Genomic DNA, 20,594 nt, shown 5'->3' with positions numbered 1-20,594 from the left:
GTTTTCCTTACGTTGTGGCCTTTCTCTCCCTGCCTCAGCTCCTCATACCTGCACATCTCTGGTGAACCTTTCCTCATCCAGTATTCCCTCATCACAGAGCTTACACGGTACAGCCAGATAGTGCCGGTGTCTGACATTATTTCCAGGGCTCCTGACTCCATAGCCAGGGGAGGTGTTAAGGGGCCAGGCGGAAAGCAGAGCGGGTCTAGTTTCAGCTCTGTATTCTGCCTCCTCCACCATATATTAAATCCCACCTACTCCCTTGGATAGGAGAAGGGCCATAAAAAGCTCTGCAAGGGAGAGAGGAAAGGAGGAATCATTACATGCAATTTATAAACCATTAAGAGCCATATTAAAAAGCCTGCAATCTAATTCACCCAGCAGTGGGCTCTGGCTGAGGGGGAGAGGAGAGTTCATTTAGGGAGTGTGTTTTGGCCGCTCAGAGTGTGTATGATGTTAATAGGCTCCAGAGGGTCACCTCTAGCCGAGGGAGGCTGCTTACCTCTGCAGCGAAGCCCAAGTCAGCAGAAGGGAGCTGAGGAGTAAGGCTGAAGGCTGACGTACACACACACACACACACACACACACACACACACACATAGAGTGACAGAGATGGGAGGAGAGGGAATAAGAGAACTGAAGAGGTATGATATTGCTCATCCGTCCCACCTCGTCCAACGGGTCATCTTTTTTTAAAGTAACCGTTGTGGTTTCACAGCCATAACAGTTATGCTCGGGAAGTTAAAGCAGAAATTTGCCTCTTTAACTTCATAGACCTCATGGTGGGAGCAATATTTTATCTCTGAGTTGTACGGTAAGGCATTTAAGAACTTTATTTTATTGATTTTTTTTTTTTTTACATAAGAGAATTGCAGGTGGTTTTGAAAGGGAGTGAAGAGAAAATAATATATGCTTTTCAATATGTTCAACAAATGACATCTAAAAAGTTTGGTATGCGTTTGAATTCACCCCCTATCAGTCAACACATTATGAAACCACCTTTTGCTGCAATAAGAGCTTTGGGTGTTTGGGTGTAGGTTCCTACCGGCTTTGCAGAGCTGAAGAGGAACATTGTTGCCCATTTGTTTTGGGAAAATATCTCCAGTTCAGTCTGTTGAAGATCATCTTCAAACAATGACAGTCAGGTCTTGCCACAGAGTTTGACAGGATCATTTTAACACGTTAGTACGATTTGATCAAAACCATTCCATTGTAACTCAAGCTGTATAAGTAGGATCAATAGCCTAGAAAATTAAGCCCGTCCCCTATTACTCCCAGCGCATGGTGCAGCTGCCTTCATGTTGCAACATGGGAATGTCTGCTCAGAGTGAGGCGAAATGTTGTGTTTCTTTCCCTCTGTGAAAAGTAGCCTTTCAGTTCTGTAGAAGTTATTCAGTTCTGGAAAACCAACCTTTAGGTTCTGGAAAATAATCATCAAATGCTTTAGCAGTAATCTTTAAGTTCTGAAAAGTAACCTATAAGTTTCTAGCTTCTCGAACAGAAACCTCTAAGCCCTGAAATGTAACCGCCATGTTTTGAAGCACCTTTAGTTCTGGAGGAGTAACTTTTCTCTTCAGAAAACATACTTTTTAGATCACAGAAAGGTACAATGTAGGTTCTGGGAAGGTAACACCTAAGTTTTAGAAAAGCAACCTCTTGGTTCAGAAAATGTAACACCAGCATTCCAGCAAACTACAGGTTGGCTTAATTAGTGCCACCATTGCTTATAATGTAAACTCAGCATTTTCAGACGTATACACACAGACTAGCATAAAAGCATAGACTCAACTTCATACTTAGATTCTTTTTAGAGAACATCAGTTTAACATATAGGCTGCATTGTCTAAAAATATAGACTGTTTAAATTATTTTTTAGTAAAAAGTAGTCAAAGGGTGATTATAACTCTTAGCCTGTGTTAGTGAATTTTCTTTGCATTGATACTCGTTAGGATTTGTGACCTGCGCAAAAAATAACAACAGACAACCTACAAATGTCCAAGAATATGAGGTCTTCATTAGGATCCATCTATGTTTCTATGTTGCTCTGATGATAGAATATGGAAAAGTAAAATAAAACCGATCAACCCTTAAATTAGGCGTTTGCTGAAAGAAGACAGTCGGAACCTAGAGGAAGAGGTGGATCAGTATTCCACGAGCATCGAGCTTCAATAAACATCCATAATGGGAATTCTGCTGGAGAGAAACATTTTCAGCCTTCTCAGGCCTGATAAGAGGAGAGTAAGTGGTTCTGTTTCTATCTGTGCAGTGTTGATACAATATACAGGGACCGCACAGACATGCTTATATTGTCTTTGTAGCGAGAAGGTCAAGAGGGTCAATAATTGTGGCGTTGAGAGCGTCTGGCCGGAGCCTGAGGCCTTCTCCCGTCATATCACAACAACACAGCGGTCAATACGCTCCAAAACGAGCCCTCATGCAGAACACTGCACAAATCAATATTCTTAAAAAGGTTACATGTCAAACTATTAAATACACTATTGATTCAGATGCAAAACGCGGCGCTCGTTTAGAGCACTACAGATGTGTTATCTTTATTTCGAGTTGCTCGTGTCACATGACCAATGACTCTCATTAAGACAGATGCATGCGCGGGTCATTTATTTTCTCTAGAAGTCTCAGTTTAAGTGGCAAGACTTGACAGATAAATGGTTTGGGTTTGACTTAGCTTTCCTGGTAATAACAGAAAACAACAAACAGCCCCCCCCCCCAAAAAAAAAAAAATATCTCAGAGAAAAATAAAGTTGAATGTCTCCCTCTGAAGCACTCATTTTTCACACAGTTGTCAACATTTGGAGAGCAAACTCTTCTAGCTGAAAGAACATCTTGTACCAAATGCAACTATCTGAAAAGCTAACATTTCCCTCTTTTGTCAGACGCAAGCTGAATGTTAAGCTGAATGGAGCAACCGCTGCTAGATCAGGGGGTTCAAAACAGACCTGCCAACGCCTGTTAAAGCAGGGGTACTGGAAATTAAAAACAAACCAACAATGACAGAAAAAAAAACAAGATGGTGTACGTGAGGAGGAACATTATGAGCGAGCCAGGTGTAAGTCTGATAAAGGAACGGCAGAATGGATGATGTCAGAGATCGACGGTGTGATACTGAGTATCCAGGTAACAGCACAGCATACGCAAAAAAAAAAAAAAAAAAACATAAAACAAAAACAAAATAAACGGAACAAGATGAGACTAGTCAGGAGTAAATGTTGAGAGCTTGATCAGGAACAGTGCCAGTCATATTTACTGGCATGTTTGATAAGGTTGTGTAAAATAAAACATCTCAAGTGGCACAATGATCAAAACCTCTATTGTACATCATTTGTATTTAGGACAGTTCTTAGTCTTCTCTTGTAAAGTTTCACAAGGTTCGGGGCAAACGGAAGGAAGAATGTTTGCCCATTCCTGCTTTTACAATCTCTGGAGATCGTCCAGAGTCTTGGTCTCATGTGTTTTTCTCTTCAACTCGCCGCACAGCTTTAAAGGATTTCGGTCTGGTGGTGGAAATGGCCACGAGTTCATGATCATACCCAAACCGTGCTCCAACACACTTGTTTTCTTCCCTCAAGCTCACACCTTAAAATAGATACCCTCTAAGGATGACTTAAACTCAGAGAGAGACTTTAACATTTTAATCTAAAGAAGGTAGAGACATTGGGGGACCAAATCTAAAAAAACAAACGTGGGAGGGACAACATGGGACACCTCACATTATCAGCACTATGATGACGTCTTTACATTTTTAGCTCACCACAAGTCGTACATTACATTAATCAATCTCTGCTTTGCCTGTTAGTGCGCAACCATGACTTATCATGAGTTTACAAAAAAAACGCACTTTTTTGAAGCTTAATAAAATTGTAAAAAAAATCTGAAAGAAAGAAAAAAGTTATTAAACTTTTCAGTAAAGTTAAATTCAGTTTAAGTTAACCTTGGCTGCTGTACCTTGTCTGTCTGGCAGATATTTTTGGGTTTGAATTTAAAAATGAGTCCATAGATCGGCAGGGTCTCAGCGAGGAATGCAGCTCTGAGTTCTTTATAGTATTTCAGAAAAGCAGTCAAATTTTTTTTTTTTTTTGACTTTTCAGTATTTGACCCAGTCAAATGCGGGACGTTTCTTCAGTTTGTGGGACACAAACACAGCAGTGGAAAAATGTGGCACAAACCCGCACAAATCGCAACATCTAGACATCCCACAGAGACATGATTATAATGCTGGACCCCTCCACTGCCCCATCACACGAGATCCAGCAGCGAAAAGGAAAAAGAAAAAAGGAACTTACAAGTCTTTAGCTCCTCAACTCCCTCCTTCTCCTCTGGATGCAAGCCAACCCCTAAACTAGCCCCCTCCAAAGGTAATGGTGCCTCCTCATGTGGCATCAGCAGCAGAAATATGTTACCACATATATGAATGAATCCCTATGTCTAAATAAATGCATGCATCTAATACACACAGTACAAATGTTCTAATAATCAAACCCACTTTACCCCATGATCATTTGAACCAATTCTTACTTTTAACAGCCACATTAATGCAACCATTTAATAAGATAATTACTAACACATGGATGAAGACTGTTTTTGTATCTGCTGATCCATTAGTTTGGCTTAACGTCCTGTCACAATTCTACTCTCAATTGATTGGTAAAGAATACCATATTTTTAAAAAGCCCACCCGTATTTAAAAAAAAACTGCATGGTGCCTTGGTCTCTACCAAGGCTCACCGAGCCTTTACAATGGAAAAATACCCACAGCATCATACACCTTCTTAACAGCTGGCCTGAGGTGTTTATTTGTGAAAAACAAAGAGAATAAAGGCAATTATTTGCTATTTCCTTAGCTTTGTATGTTATTGTGGAATAGCCCATTTTAATATTAATAATAAAGTTTATCCTCTTTTAGCTTCACCTCATTGGCTCCCTTTAAAAAAAAGAACAATATCTAAAATTCTCCTTTTCTCAGTTAATATTGAAGCTCCATCATACATCAGACCCACGTGTTCCTCAGAGAGCACTTCCCTCTCAGTCTGCTGGTTTACTGGTGTCGTTTTTCCTTTTACTTATCAGGCATCTCTCCTTTGAAACCAGCTTCCATTTTTTTTTTTGTCCTTGAGGCAGACCCCTTTCTCCACTTTTAAGACTAGGGCTAAACCTTAGAGTTGGTTAAGTCATCCTGAGCTATCACTAAAGTTATGACGCTGCTGGGCTGCTAGAGCACACAGTGAGGAAAGGTGAGCGAGGACAAAGTCGTCAGTTTTTCCTACTTCTCTCCAATTTTACGTTATTTGCTGTTTCTGCTGAGGTTAACTTTATATTCCCTCTCTGTCTTTTTTCTCTTCATAGAAACCTACATCCGGCCCGGTGTTCAGTTTAGGTGGGACAACTTCCTGTTGAGGGGCCTCTGCTTAGCAATTGCTGCCTGTAACTTTTTGTTCTCTTGTAGATAATCCGCTTAACCCTGTCTTTACGTGTTTAACCCTGTCTCGCTCTCTCTCTCCAAGTCTTAGCAATTTGAAGGAGCAGATGCTGAGACCATATGATCTGTTTTTCAACACAGAATGTATTACTGGCTAACAGCTTACGTTTATTTTTAGCTGTGTTTCTCTGCTGACAAAGCCACTGAAGAAGCTAACCTGCCAATAACTATTTACATTTTCCTTCACACTGGAGCTACACTTGGACATTGCTGGCTGATGATAAAAAGTTTTTTTGAGGGGACACTAGAGGTCGGAGAATAAAAACATAGCAATAAACTTTACATAAATGAATCCACGGTCACCTGCCTGCTGCTGGATTTTTATGTCTGGTCAGTTCAAGCTCCTTTATCCGCCTGTTTGCTCAAGCAATCGTTAATCTAAGCTGCCAGGGGTGTGACTTTGATTTATCGAGTTTAAAGAATTAACCCGATTGGATGAAGAATGACAAAAAAAAAAAAAAAGCACCGATTGGCCCGGGGTGCAGGGAGCTGCGCCTCCAGGAGAATATTTGGGTGACCAAATGGAGCCCAACATCAAGTCCCAATGGAGCCAAATGTTTGAGAGGATGCAGACATACTGATTTGTCCGGCACCCCTCACCACTGAAACATAAAAATTAGACCTGCACCATAAAATAATCCCAAACTAAATCCAAAATGTAATGGAAATTCTGAAAAACCAAGTCAGATACAGAGAAAACAAATATGATGATTGCTTAATTGCCTCAGCACCGCTTGTTGAGAAACCGCCACTATCATGTTTGTTTGTAAGACCCTTGAACAGGGAACAACTACTTACAAGGACAAAATGTTTTAAAAGGTTTATTGACAATGCTGAGAATGACTGCAGGCTTCGGGAACAGGAACGGTCCGATGTGACTCTGAGGATGAGAGATAAGTTAGAGGGTGTGGTGTATAGATGTTTGAATAATCTAGTATGAGAGGAGGGACCCACAACCACAAAGGCTGCGACTGACAGACCGGCAGTCTGGGCGTTCGTGCAGTGAGGCTGAGGGTCATGACGTCCAATTTTTCTGTTCGAGTGGATTGATGAAGTAGTGGAGATCGTCGTAGGGTGGACAGGCAGGCGGGAGCAGAAGGAGAGATTCAGACAACGTCATCCACGGAGGAGCGAACAGGTGAACAGTGAAGAGATCCCTCGGAGGAAGACCAAAGGTAAGTTCTTGAAAGAGGGGACAGGACACAAAAGCTGAGAACTGGAATCCTGAAGATGATCTGATGGTGCACCCGGAGGAACGAGAGAAGAACAGGATGAGTTGAAAAGCTCATGAGAAAGAAGGAGGTAGACGTATAAGGCTTGATTACCACACTGAGAGTGAGAATCATCAGGTGTCTTCCTCAGGGAATCCACCCCTTCTGTAAGCCCCTCCTAATGGCTCCCATGGAGAACACCACGCCCAGCAGGAGAGGGGTAAGGTGGGCACAAACACACACACACGGCCCTGACGGCACAACAGCCACTCCTTCTCGGCCAGTGCTTTTTGTGTTTTTCTGCTCGTTTTCTTTTTCTTCTTAAACCCCCAGTCGGTCACGACACATAGCTTCTCACAGTAAGCCAAATTCTGCTGGAGGTTACAGGGAGCTTGCCTCTCCATTGTCACCACATGTACGGGGGATTGCTGCAAAGTTTGCAATTTAATGCCATCAGCTGTCCACTGTCCCTACATGCACTGTCTGCAAAGTCAGTCATTGGATTCATTCTGGCAAGCTTCCTTACAGAGAAACCCGTTTACCGATCTGAACAATAAACTGAACTTGACCGCATTGTTTTGTAACTAGGATCGTATTGGAATGTTGTAAACTTTGAATCACGCAGACTTCATATTTCTGCACATAAATTGGATCTGATTGTTTTGTGAGGTGCCGTGAGACAACATTTGTTTTGAATCAGAGCTGTATGAATAAACTCAAGTGAGATTGAAGAAGTAAACGGAATTTAAAAAATGCAAAAAAACATGACCTTCATTTTAAAAGGAGGCTTAAGCTTGCCAATAATTGTGCCACCTTTGATTTGAGTTCCCCCCGTGAATAACTGCACTTTAAACTAAATTTTGACTTTTATAAGAGGCTTTTCAAAAAGGAAAAAACGCATTTGCGCTGCAAAGCCGAAGTTTTTTGATGCTTGGACAAATCAAATGTAAAAGTGCGTCATCACCTGATAACTACCATGTGAATATTGTCCCTTTAGCCACTGTTCTCAGATCTGTTAATAATAATTTGGTTGATCTCGGAAGACACGAGGAACACGACAACACAGGGCACCTGAAGAGCGGTAAACAGTGTGAGAATGCAGACAAGCATACGGGGTATCGAGTGGAAATAAGTGACCAGATGTGGTTATGAATACGTGGTCAATAAAGATGCTGAGAATGTGCAGGAAAACGGGGAAAAAAAAAAAAAAATCGAAAAAAGGTCAGAAGAAAGCAGGAGAAAGTGAGCTGGATTAAAATCAAAGAGCCTTGACAGTGAAGAATGGAGGCAGTTAAAGATATCTGCCATGCGATCTGTTATTACAGAAAGAAGGAAGAAAAACAGCTTCTTTCTCTCCTCCTTTCTCTACAAAATAAAGACACTCATCAATTTAAATCAGCTGGGTTCCTGGACCTCACCTTTCCTCTGTCAGACGCCGGGCACTGAAGGCGTCTTCTTCCTGCCGCCTGTCCATTCATCACGCCGACGAAGAAGACACCCTCTCATGGGGCATCCTGGGTAATCTTGCGTGGCCGGAAACGCGGCAACAGTGAACGGATGGCGGCGGGGCCCCTTTGTTATTTACTGCTCACTTAGCCTCTCTGCACCCCGACACACATGCAATTTATGAGGACAATTGTCGGACCCGCCGCGCTCCACTGGAGCACTCCCTGATGGATGTACACTGAGCAAAGAGGAAGGGGCGAAGGGAAGAAGTCAGCACGGAAAGCAAGGGTAGAAGTTGTGATGTCAGATTATTATTATTTTTTTTAACTAATAAACTCATCAGCGAATGATATCTTTTTTTTTTGTCATAGAGCAGTGTGCATTAAGCTAAACTATTTTCATTCTTTAGAGATCGTGGCTTCTTACAGTGACATGAACTGAGCTACCTGCTCATATGTCTTCTGAAATGCCACCAACGCACCAAATGTCAGCAGAATGTCAGCAACTCCACTGCTTGTGTTTTGGGATTTTATTTTGGTGACTTCATTTTAGCAGATCTGTCCGTTCCTCTTCCCACCATCTTCAATCTTGTCTTCACACCTGCATATGTGGACTTCATGTGTCACCCCCCCCGTCCCCTGCAAAAGCTGAAGGCGTCTGGTGCAGTAAATGTTCAGTCACAATAACCCATTAGAATAATCGCTGATTACAATTGCATTCTTATGAAAAAGGGAGATTAATGGGCTTAACCCTACTTATGTTCCATCCATTTCGTGCTGTAAATCAATAATCCCATAATAATTTCCTTCAGTGAGGGTAACAAAGCCCCCAGAGCAGCGCTGCCTCACTCTCTCTCGCTCCCCCTCGCTTTCTTCATGAGTTATTTGAGCTGCCCTGCTATCTCCTTTGTTCTCTATGAAGTTGCCTTTTGGGATTGCCAGGACCAAACACATGTATTTTTAGTATTTTCTACCCAGTCTAGTCTGAAACAACACAAGGGACTGGTGAGACTCCAAGAAGCAGAGAATGCTCAGGGTGGGGAAAAGGGGAGGAGGAAGAGAAAGCAAATAAGTTGAGAGGAGGACTGATGTTGCTGAGAGAGCAGGGAGAACATGAAATGCTTCGGAGGAAGAAAAAAAAAATATAGAGGAAACAGTAGTGGTGAGGTAGGCAGTTTTACAAGGCTGTGTTTAATCAGCCTTTCCTCCCTCTGAATAACTACGCTCTAAGGTATAATTGTTCTTTCTCTTCCTCCATGCCCTTTGTTCTTTCATTTAGATTTTAAAGGAGATCAAATCAAAAAGTTTCAATTGTCTGTTGAAAAAAAAAATATATTGGGCAAAAGTTTGCTCAGATATGTAGAGTTGAGACAAAGTCGTGTTTCTTTGCATTCAGACTGTCTCAAAAGGTCTGATATCCCCTGAACTTCAGTTTTAATGAAACAGATGAACAGAAAGCGCTGTATAATATCCACATTTGAAGGAAAGTTCAAACTTTTAAATCAATGCTAAGAGAGAGAGAGAGAGAGAGAGAGATGTCAGATGGAAAATCCAGTTCAGTCAGATTTGATTGAACGTGTCTGATTTAAATCCAGACTTTGACTAGGTGACTGTAATGCACTAATAAACTTTGATCCAATACATTCCATTGTAGCTTCAGCTGTATCTTTAAGGTCATAGTCCTTCTAGAAAGTGAACCTCCATCTAGAAGGTGAAACTCCCAGTCTAATTTTGTTTGCAGCCTATGGCTAGTTTTAGTTAATTGCTATTCCCTCACCAGCTTCCCTGAGCCGGCTAAAGAAAAGTCTCCCCATTAAATGATGATACCACCATCTTGGTTAAAAGTTGGGACAGTGTGTTAAAGATGATGTGCAGTGTTAGTTTTACTCCGCACAGAGGATTTCGCATATTGGCCACAACGTTCAAATATGATCCCAGTTATTTGCTGTGCCTCTCAACACCCTTTAGATGGATGCCCATTAGTGGGTTTGCAGCGGCACCATGATCATTCAATTCTTTGATGATTAAATAGTGCTACATGAGCCTCATTTTATACATTTGTGATTTTATTTAGCATTGTCAAAGTAAAGGGGGTGGAACACACATACATGGCATATTCTTAAAGGGACAGTGTGTAACTAATTTGGCTTTTTATTAGCAAAAGTAATGCTTTTATAAACACATATTCTTCCAAAGTCTGATAACAATCGCATCAAAAATAAAAGCGTTTTCATAGCTGAGAATGAGTTGTTTAAAAATACATAGGTGGCGGTGCAGCCAAACAAATACGGCATGTTGTGTCGCCATTTTTGATTACAGAAGCCGAAAGGGGACAAACTTCTCAGCTTTATGCATTTTCTTATCTGTCTTCTACATGAAGACGTGCTATGGGTGGAGGAGGAGTAGAAAACAAGCAAAGACGACCACACTTCAGGGTCGTTTTTAATTCATTTGGCGCACCACTAGATGGTAGTAAATCTTACACACTGGGGCTTTAAGATGTTTGTAAAAAAGTATTTAAAAAGTATAAATCGTCCTCTCTCTCTACCATCATTATTTACTGCTTTGTGTTGCTCTATCACATAAAAGCAGAATAAAATACAATGAAGTATGTGATTGTAACATAAAATGTGGAAAGGTTCAAGGCATACAAGTACTTTCGAAAAGGCACTTTGCATCTGCCGTTGGTTAAAAATAACCAGCGCTACACATTACTATGGACTCCGCAAGAAATTCATTGTCAAGAAACTCGGTGAACCAATTAGTTTTACTGAGATGTTGTCATGGCAACCTAAGGTATTTTTACCTCACAGAAAATGCTAAAAAAAAAAAAAAATACTTAAAGCACATGTGGGTTGACAGCAGAATGCAACTATTGTTTAGTCTCAGCCTTCATTTTTTTCATCACCTTTGTTAGATCATTGTTACCTTATGGATCCTGTGGACCAGGGGAACAATGGAAAACCACTTACTGACTGGTGACTAACATCAACCACCTACAAAATTCAAACAGACACCAAATGCAAAAAAATAAAATAAAATATAACAGTACTTACTGTTGTGCAATTATACACTGTTTAAAGTTATTTAATATTTATTAAATAACCCTATGTCTGTTAAGTATTGTCTGGTGATAATCAGCTCTTAAGCTGATATCAAGACAACGGTTGAAAGGGATGAATTCGAGCACTAGCGACCTTTTAACAGCAAAACCTGCACACACATAGAATAAAGTGTGACAGCTTCTTTTCAAGTTCAAGAATTTAATAACAGAAATAAAATGAACATCCAGAGAACATCACTATGTAATGCTGTTTATGTGAATTAACACAACATTTCGATTCTACTAGGCTAGTGAAACTTAAACTACTAAGCAAAAATGAAGATAAAAAGAAGCTAAGGAACTCTTTACATGCAAAAACAAACAAGACAAAATAAAGTGGTTGATCATAATCAGAATAATCCAGTGAATCATTGTTCACTGCAGATCTGACTTCAAAAAGCATGGAATGGAGTTAAAAAAACACATTTGGCACGTGTTTCAATCCATTCACAATGCAAATCCTGAGTTAAACAAGACATTATTTGATGAAATAATAGTTTGTTTAAATTAAAGAACCAAAGTTCAACTTAAAGAATGTGAATTAAGGTTAAATTAGCTTGACTAATTTAAACAACATTTGACATGTGTTTCAATCCATTCACAATGCAAAGCCCAAGTTAACCAGTACATTATTTTGAGTAAATAACATTCTGAGGACCGATTTGTCCTGTAAAATCATTTACTTCAGAATCGCTTGCCTTTGTTTATGGGATTCTACCTCCGGGCGCTGGGGGTCGCTGTAGCGATCAGTCGCTAAACTGGTTAAAGTCTAAAGTTATCAAAAGTTGCCTTTAAACCTTTAAATATTCAATGTTAATGCGGGAATAAGGCTCATAGCCCTATCGGCCTACGGCGGAGCCGAAGAATTAAGCTTTATGCTCTACTGGTTTACCAGTTGCCAAGCAAGTTGTACTTCTTTTATTATTATCAAAAAAATACTCTAAAGTGTTAATCTACCTCCTCTTTAATATTGCTTCTTCAGTGGGGTGAGGCCATACAGGAGCCTGTTACCATCAAACAAGTTAAGATAGACAACATCCTGTTGTCTCTTCACTACAACTAAGACACACCTGTTCTGTACATTATGGTAACACTGGTTGTAGTGATTTTGTGTTTAGGTGTGCTTTTCCCCAGAATGAGTCATTGACAAGACCTTTGCTGCCCATAACTCTCTCCCACAGAAACTACCCCTAGCTCAGTGCTGTTGTGTTTTTCTTTTTTCTGTCTTCATTCTTTCCTCGCAGGCCTCAGATGGCAGAGTCAGTGTCTTATTGGTCTCGCACGTAACCGCTTTGCTCACTTTCAAGTGTTTCAGGAGCAATTTTTGTCAGTCCAAGCCCAGGTTCCTCCGGCTCTGCTGAGGAGCAAGGTCAAACCGAGCTGGCTCCAGAGGAGTTTTGAGTGAACTCGGTGCTTTTCAGTGATTGTCCGAGGGCCGTGGAAAAATCAGAAGGTTTTCTCAGAGGAAGTCCACAAAAACTGAAGAGCAATGACATTAATATCAAAGGACCACCATAAATGGAGTAGATCAAACCAAAATATAATTTTATTATTTTACAAACCATGGAATTTTTTATTTATTTTTTCCCCCAATGTCCTGTCTAGCAATGTGGCAATAAGAATTGATGTCTTAATGCCAAATAGAGCTCGACAGATTTTGCTTTCACAAGTGGAGCAAACAGCTTTCGCCATAATGCTCCGCTTGATTTATGCATGTAAACAGCTTTATTGTGATTCCTGCAGGGAGAATTTCAAATTATATGGACACTACAATGGGAAAGTAGGAGAGTAAAGGAAGAACAAGGAGAAAAAAAGAAAGAGAAGAGGGGAAAGAAAGAAGAGATAAAAGGGAGAGAATGATAAAACGTCCCACAAACCATTAATTACTCGTGAAGAAAAAAAAAAAAGGACTCTTCAGCTTTCTATACCTAGATGCGCTGAATCAGATCCGTGGTTCCTCTCCACTGTGGCCACATGTTTGCTCAAGATGGATTGCGACAACACCAAAAATGTAGCTTTATGAGCCTGATAAATGTAGGAATCAGGTTAAATGATTAACTGTGTTGTATTTAGTAACTGCAGATCTGTCTTTCTATTCAGAGCCACAGGAGGACACAATGCCATGGGAAAAAAACAACACCGTACCATCACCTTATTCCGTGTTTGACACTGAAGTCTACATAGTTTAATCACTAAATAGACCAGGCTGCCAAGACTTTTAGGGTTATGTTAGAAGGTACAGCAGCAAGAGCGTCACATGCAACTGCAACTCCGATACTGCATCACAGCAGTGACCAACTAATACCTTGACTCAATCTCTCTTAGTGCTACGCAGATCCTCTGCTGATGTGATGCTGGTTGTTTGAAGCTGTGAGTGAAACTGTTGCCACGACCTTCCTGCTGATGTTTTTTGCTAATAAATATCTGAGCACTTTGAAGTACTCAGAGCCTAGACATTTAATTTCCAGAGGGCCAGTTGTACATTGAACTTGGAGAAAAAAAGGGAGAGATACTGATGTTTTCGATTGGAAAAGGGCTGAATACCAATGCATTTCAAAGATTTAGACTTTAAATGGCTTTAATATGTATATTTAACTTCCACCCCACAATTATAGAATACGTTCTGTTGATTTATTTAATAAATCCCATTAAAATATATTACATTTTATTGAAACAATACAATTAGTCATGCAAGTTCAAAGGTGCCTTCGGATTGTGCTGAAGCCTACAGACATTTTCCTGCTAGAATTGGTGAACCCTTGGTTTATTTCACAAAGTGTGATCAATCCCATATACTGGGTAATATTTGGATAATTTATGTGATCCAGGTTACTAAAAGATTTGTAAGAGTCTCAGAAACTCTTGCAATAATTGGTTCAGTCAAATTTCTGTTTTTTTTTTTTAAAAAAAGCAAGGAGTTTAAAAAAAAAAACAATAGTAGCAAGAATAGCCATGCTCTGCTCTCTGTGGAGAAGATGGAGGTGGAGCCGGGGTTAATTTGAAATGCAGGAAGCATCAGAGTACAGGCAGCGTCCTGAATCCTCAGCTGACGGCTTCCTCCCTCCTCGCTCTGGCTCCCCCGCCCCCACGATGCTCAGGGAGGGAGAGTTGATGGAGAGAAAAAGTTGGCAAATTCTGTGGCTCATGTGCCAGCACCAAGCCCCAACACTGCACTGCCTGCCTCAGCAACAATATCTGCAACAGCATTTGGACCAGGAGGTAATAGCCCACAACATACCCTGACGCTGCATTTATTCCAATAATGTGGGCACATTTGAATGCAAGGGATCAACATCTCCTTCTGTCTTTTTCCAGATTTCTGAGCCTTCTTTGAATATATATTCAGCAATTCCCGCTATGAGAGTATTGGTCTTAATGTCCATCTGTGTCTATGCTCTCAGCATCTAAAAAGGACCTCAGGTGCTTTTTTTAAATCAAGCGAACAAAGGGAAAAAAAAAAAATCCACCATTTTGTTGGTAGTAAGGTGTGGGAAAAAATATGCCTTTCACCACTCAATGGTGTAATCATGAGACATTATATTGCTAGAATATTGATACCCTGGGAACATTTTCCCATTTAGCCACAAACTTAATGGTATTTTATTGTTATTTTATGTGACTGACTGAAGTAGCAAAGTAAAGTTGCATATGTGAAATGGAATGAAGTGGTACATTGTTTTTAATCTGTTTTACAATAAAAATTCTGAAAAGTGTAGCTTAGATTTTCATTTTATTCAGCCCCCTGAAATTGAAGGTAATCACAGGCCTTTATAAAGGTCCTCTGATTAGTAAAGTCCCCTGCCTTTATCCATTTAAATTATAGACGTTTGTCTCATTCTGTGAATATTATTAATACTGCTCATGTGTTTCCTGGTATGTTATCATTGTAGCACTTCTTAGAAAGTCGTTTCCTGCCAATCAGTAACCTGTATCATGCGAGTATGGGTGGATTTGGAGCTAATCAATCAATTAGCTTTATTTCTAGAGCACATTATAAAAACCACTGTGGTGCCCAAAGTGCTGCCTATTAAGACAAGAATAGGTTAAAAAAAACAAGTTAAAGACATACAAAACACACACACACACACACACACAAACACATCAAAAGCCAACAACCAGGTTCACAGCAGGAGTATTTTAAAAGTCCAAAGCCGGCAAGATCACAGCGCATTAAAAGCCAAGACACAAGTTGGTTTTTAAAAGACATTTAAAAACAGGAAAATTGGAGGCCTGTCTGACACTCAAGGGTAAATTATTCCACAACTTGGAAGCACCAACAGCAAATTCTCTGTCACCTCTGAGCTTCAGCTTAGTTTTAGGGACTGTGAGTAACACCCAATCAGCTGATCTAAGGGATCGAGATGGGCAGTAAAGCTGAAGCAGCTCAGATAAATATGGTGGAGCGACGTTGTTCAAACATTTAAAAACAAATCACAAAAGCTTAAAAGTAATATCGTAGTGCACAGTGAGACAGTGAAAGGATTTATCTTTGATTTACCTCACAACCAAAGATAAATTATTTGGTTATGAGACCAAATTGTCATTAAAATTTAATGCCAACAAATAATTTTCCATTGACTGTTGAGAATGGTTTAAATAATCTGAAACATTTTTGTTGTTGATAAAGTACATAAAAGCTGTTATCTTTCCATAAACATTTCTCCTTTTACATTGATCTATCATTTGGGAGATGCCTGTATAGTTTATCAGAAATAAACCTCTTAGTTGAATAAAAATGACTAAATATAAATCTACCAGGGGTGTGAATAATTTTCACTGTCAGTATTAAAAACTCATACAAGCTGTAGTTTTTGTTATATAAAAATTTTTTATTTACTAATGCACATTTGTATTCAGCCCCTTTACTGGGGACCATTAAATAAAATGGCTTTCAGACGTCACCCATTTGTAATTCGATGTCGGTATAAACTCAGAATTTTCAGCAAAGGCCTCCGAGGTTTGTTAAAGACTAAGTTTTGAAACATCTCGCTGAGCACTGTTCAGTGCATCATCTGAAACTGGAAAGAGTGCGGCCCCACAGGAAACTTACCAACAAATGGCACTCCATTTAAACTCACAGGCCGGGCAACTCTGGAGGAGCTGCAGAGATCACAAGCTCAGGTGGATCCCGTCAAACCATCCATGCTGTATTACATGGTGGTGGTTGCATAAACACTAAGCTACTGGTAACATCTACGGAGCTAAACGCAGAGAAGAGTTTACCTTCCAGCACGACTTTAAACCTAAACTTACAGCCAGAGCTGCAAAGAAATGGTTTAGATCAAAGAACCTTCATGCTGGCATCGCAAGAAAGGGTGTTTCTACACATTATTGATTCACAATATATGCATAACACACTACTTTCTTTTTGTTTGCGAAAATATTTCAAAAAATCGTCTCACTTTATAGTTCTGCTCTACTTTGTGTTCTTCTGTTACGTAAAATCCCAATAAAATACATTGAAGTTTGTGGTCATAAGTCGACAAAAACATAAACATTTTAAGGATTCTAAAATCTTTTGCGAGGCACAGAAGGTTTAACCCAGCCCAACGATTAACGGCATGATATTATTCCAATTATATAAGAATTTCATGAACAGGAATGGCGGAGCGCCCTCATTATAAGTGTTGCCAGACTTTTAAGGCGCTACAGCACGAATCAAGAGCAGCAATCTTAAGACTGCCACATCAGTTCACCATTTCAAGATAAGAGGAGGATAAGAGACTAGCAGTGAGAACGAAGAAATGCCAGAGGCCATCTGCGCATGTTATTAAGCAACACACAGACTGGCTTTAAATCCCAAATGCAGGAACGGATCCAACAATCAAAGCACATATGGTGATTGACCGCTGCCTGAATTATCCTTCAAATGTAGGTTAATGAATTCAGGAGCAGATCGAGCACACAGGCATCATATTTTTAACAACCTGACAGACACACCTGCCAATCCACAGTGGGGGTTCTCTGCAGCGGGAGGTGGGTTATGAGTTGGGGGTATCGATTAGCACATCAAAATCACATCCCAGTGGATAACAGCCCCCACTTCAGACACAGGGACACTCATCTGAGACCATCAGGCGCTAATGAAACACATTCAGATGGTTATTAGGACATGGACGTGGCACTATAGTGGGGTCTGAAGCGTTAATCACAGCAACTGTTTGTGCAGTGAAAACATGTGTATTGAAGAAACAGCTGCCACATGGAGGTATCATTGTCTATTTTTGCCCTCGACTGTTCTCCACCACCTTTGTCTCTCTGCCAGCGCAAGGTTTGATTTAAAAGCATGCCTGTTTGCAAGTTTGTACTCAATCAGTATCAATGGCGTCTCTGGCATGATAAGTTAATTGGGGCACAAAAACTCAACACCTATTAGCAGCAATTAATTTTTTTTGTGATGCAAACAACCTGACTTTGATCAATTTTAAATGAAACAGATAAACGAGGATAAACCAACACACTAGAAATGCCATTTTACGTCTATAAGCTAAATGTAATATTTTCTACATAAAATTACAAATTAAGGCTCACTAATAATAATTTATTGAACAGAAAGGATTCACATCAATCCTTTAATGAGCTAGCAAGGCCAAACAACACTAGATTGTTGCACACTGTCCGGCAGAACGTAAACGTAATGTGTGCATTTTCAGCATTTTGATTGGACGATCCAAGCCTGGGGCCATAGGATTTGTGCCCCACTGCTGTCTTCTGAGAGCGTGTTGGGCATTTAAGATGTTCGTTATTTAAACAAACGTTGGTGGGCCGGCCCCAATATCAAGACACCTCTAAAAGATTTAGCCTACTGAGCTTATCAGTTGTCTTTTTTACAATATTACTATTGTAATATTACTAATGATCGTGTCCCATTGATTATTGCAAACATATAGCGACATCTCTTGGGGCCAGGCCCGACTTGCCTCAAATGCGGAGATGCCACAGATCAGTATGATTATTATTTATGTGGGACAATGTACTTTTGTCAAGTAAAATTACACATAATAAAAACATACAACTGCGCTGGTAATAATCCTGGATGCAAGTTGTTTTCATTGTCTAGTTGCAACATCAAATTGTGTCCAAGATTCAACCATGAAGCTGTTCGCCAATGTTCCACCCCCACTTATTATTTTTTTTTAACAATGCATCAATAACACTGACAGTAAAACAGCTCCGCAACAATCTGCGCTATTCACCATGCCTGACAGCTGGCAAAGTGTCAGGCACTGACACAGGTAAATTTTACTTTTAACAATTTACCTGTGTTAGTCATGGAGCTTTGAAAGCTGAATATCGAATTCTCCAAACATACCTCTGGTCATTTAGGACAAACAGCTAAATATTTGTCTTGATTTGGCTTCTTTTTAGTGGACATCTCCAAACTTTTTGGTCCGCACCTGGATGATTCCTGAAAAAAAACAAAAAAAAAACTATTAGGCCTGATGTCTGAAACTTGGGTTATGTACACAGTGCAGGGAAATGCGACCCATATCTGTCTTTCTCACGACAGTGTGAACGGCTGAACTCCGATCTTCCCCCCTCCCCTGAAAAAAAATCCAATTTGTGCTACTTCCATATTTGGTACCAATTCGGATACGCATTCGATATTTTTCGAAGCGTCCGCCCTCTGAATGGTCATGTTGCATTTTATCCGTCTTTCCATCACCCTCTGGCTCTCGTTAAACATCCAGACGCAGTAGTAGCAGTTGGCCCTCCACTAAAGACCGTTGTTAATAGCTGTGCTGCTTTTTTCGTCTTGCTATGATGTGGTCTTAATGTCAGTTCCCATTGCTCAACAGTTTTCTGATAAGGAGAGATGCCAGCCGGTATCAGCTTTTTATTCTTGAGGTTCTTTTTTAAACCAAAACTTTATTAAACACTTGTAGAAACAGTTACACATTGTTTATGTACATGACGGTGAATGTACCATTACTTCCATAAACACAGATCAAAGTGACCACATTCTGTTCTCTACGCATGCGGTCACTTTGCGATCTTGAACCAGTCACACAGCAGTATGATGGTGGTCACATTTAATAGTATGAACATCTGCTGTAAAAAAATTAATAAAAAAATAACAAATAAAAAAATAATCAGATTTCAGCAAAATATAAATATAATTTGGAATTGAGCATCAAGATCTGCAGTGTGAACATAGCTGTTGACACAATGGGTTGTTCCCACAAGAAAATGACAGAAAACTCCCATTAAAGCAGGTTTTGCAGTTGCAATAGTTTGTCATTAAACTTTTAGAATGACAGAAGAGTTAAGCACAATATTAGAAAATGAATATGCCATTATAATGGTGAATGTCTGTGATGTTTCTACAATAACCGACTCTCTATAGGACAACAACTAGTGTAACCCAATGTAAATGGGTTATTGATTCAGGTAAGTGTGAAAAAGAATTGGTGTCCGGGTTTCAGAGAGGGGCTTCGCTGAACATTAAGGAGTATGGGTAAGGTTAATTCTGTGGAGCACGCATGATGGAGAATGTGGAGTTAGGTTGGTCTTACTGGTGAAGATAGAATGATGAGTTTAAGGAGAAGGTGAGGTTACTCACTGAGGCGGAGGTTGGCAGATGCTGTTTTTGTCGGAAGTGAGTCTTTATATATTTGCCTTTGCAGCCTTGCAGGATGGAGTATGGAGTGGAGGATTGACAGGGCAGGTGGTTTGATGATGAACACAGGGAATTAGGAGGAAGGTACTAAGGGCTGAAGGGAGACTCCCAGCTGGAGCACACAGAAGAGCTTCAACCAGGTTCAGGTAAAAGAATCATGGAGAACTGGAAAAGGAGAAAGCCCACATCAAGCACTGGAGCTGTCCTGGAGGAAAGGCACACAGGGAACGGTAAGTTTTCCAGAAGAGGCACTCTCAGGTCAGACTATCACACTGAATGAGCTGACAATCCACCATTTCTGGTTCCTGCTCCTTATAAATCCTCCTAATTAGGCTTCATGAGAAACACCTGTGGGTCCACACCTGCCAGCCGCACCCTGCAGAGTGGAGGAGAGGGAGAAAGCAGCACCACACAAACAAAACCCCGCACACAGCTCAGTGGGTATGACCGTGTCTCGACAACGGTCCATGTCTTTCTGCTTTGAGGGCATAGCAGTCAAAGACCGCAGATGAAAAGTAGTTTATCCGGTTCCTGATAAAAATGAGATGCAATATTTTTCAAATCACTTTACAACAGATGTTTTCTCAAGGCACTTTATTAAAAAAAGTAAATTCATTCAGCTCATACAGATAGATTACAAGTAAATTACATACTATCCAGTTGATCCTGGTTATCAAACAATATAGTCAAGTTCAGTTTATTATTCAAAATGGTAAAAAGT

At 40.2% G+C, this 20,594-nt stretch overlaps 1 long non-coding RNA gene across 1 annotated transcript; it reads right to left on the bottom strand.

Annotated features, from left to right (window-relative positions):
* Positions 1-8,129: 8,129 nt before the first annotated feature.
* Positions 8,130-20,091, bottom strand: LOC118558179. Its single transcript, XR_004928198.1, has 3 exons — positions 19,817-20,091; positions 18,566-18,661; positions 8,130-8,389 (listed from the first exon to the last, which is right to left on the bottom strand). It is a non-coding gene; the product is annotated as an uncharacterized LOC118558179 (long non-coding RNA).
* Between the last annotated feature and the right edge of the window lie 503 nt (positions 20,092-20,594).

This window comes from Fundulus heteroclitus, unplaced genomic scaffold, assembly GCF_011125445.2.
Source record: "Fundulus heteroclitus isolate FHET01 unplaced genomic scaffold, MU-UCD_Fhet_4.1 scaffold_106, whole genome shotgun sequence".
Classification (NCBI taxonomy): Eukaryota; Metazoa; Chordata; class Actinopteri; order Cyprinodontiformes; family Fundulidae; genus Fundulus; species Fundulus heteroclitus.
Note: the sequence above shows the minus strand (reverse complement) of the source record. Positions and strands in the feature narration are given on the sequence as shown.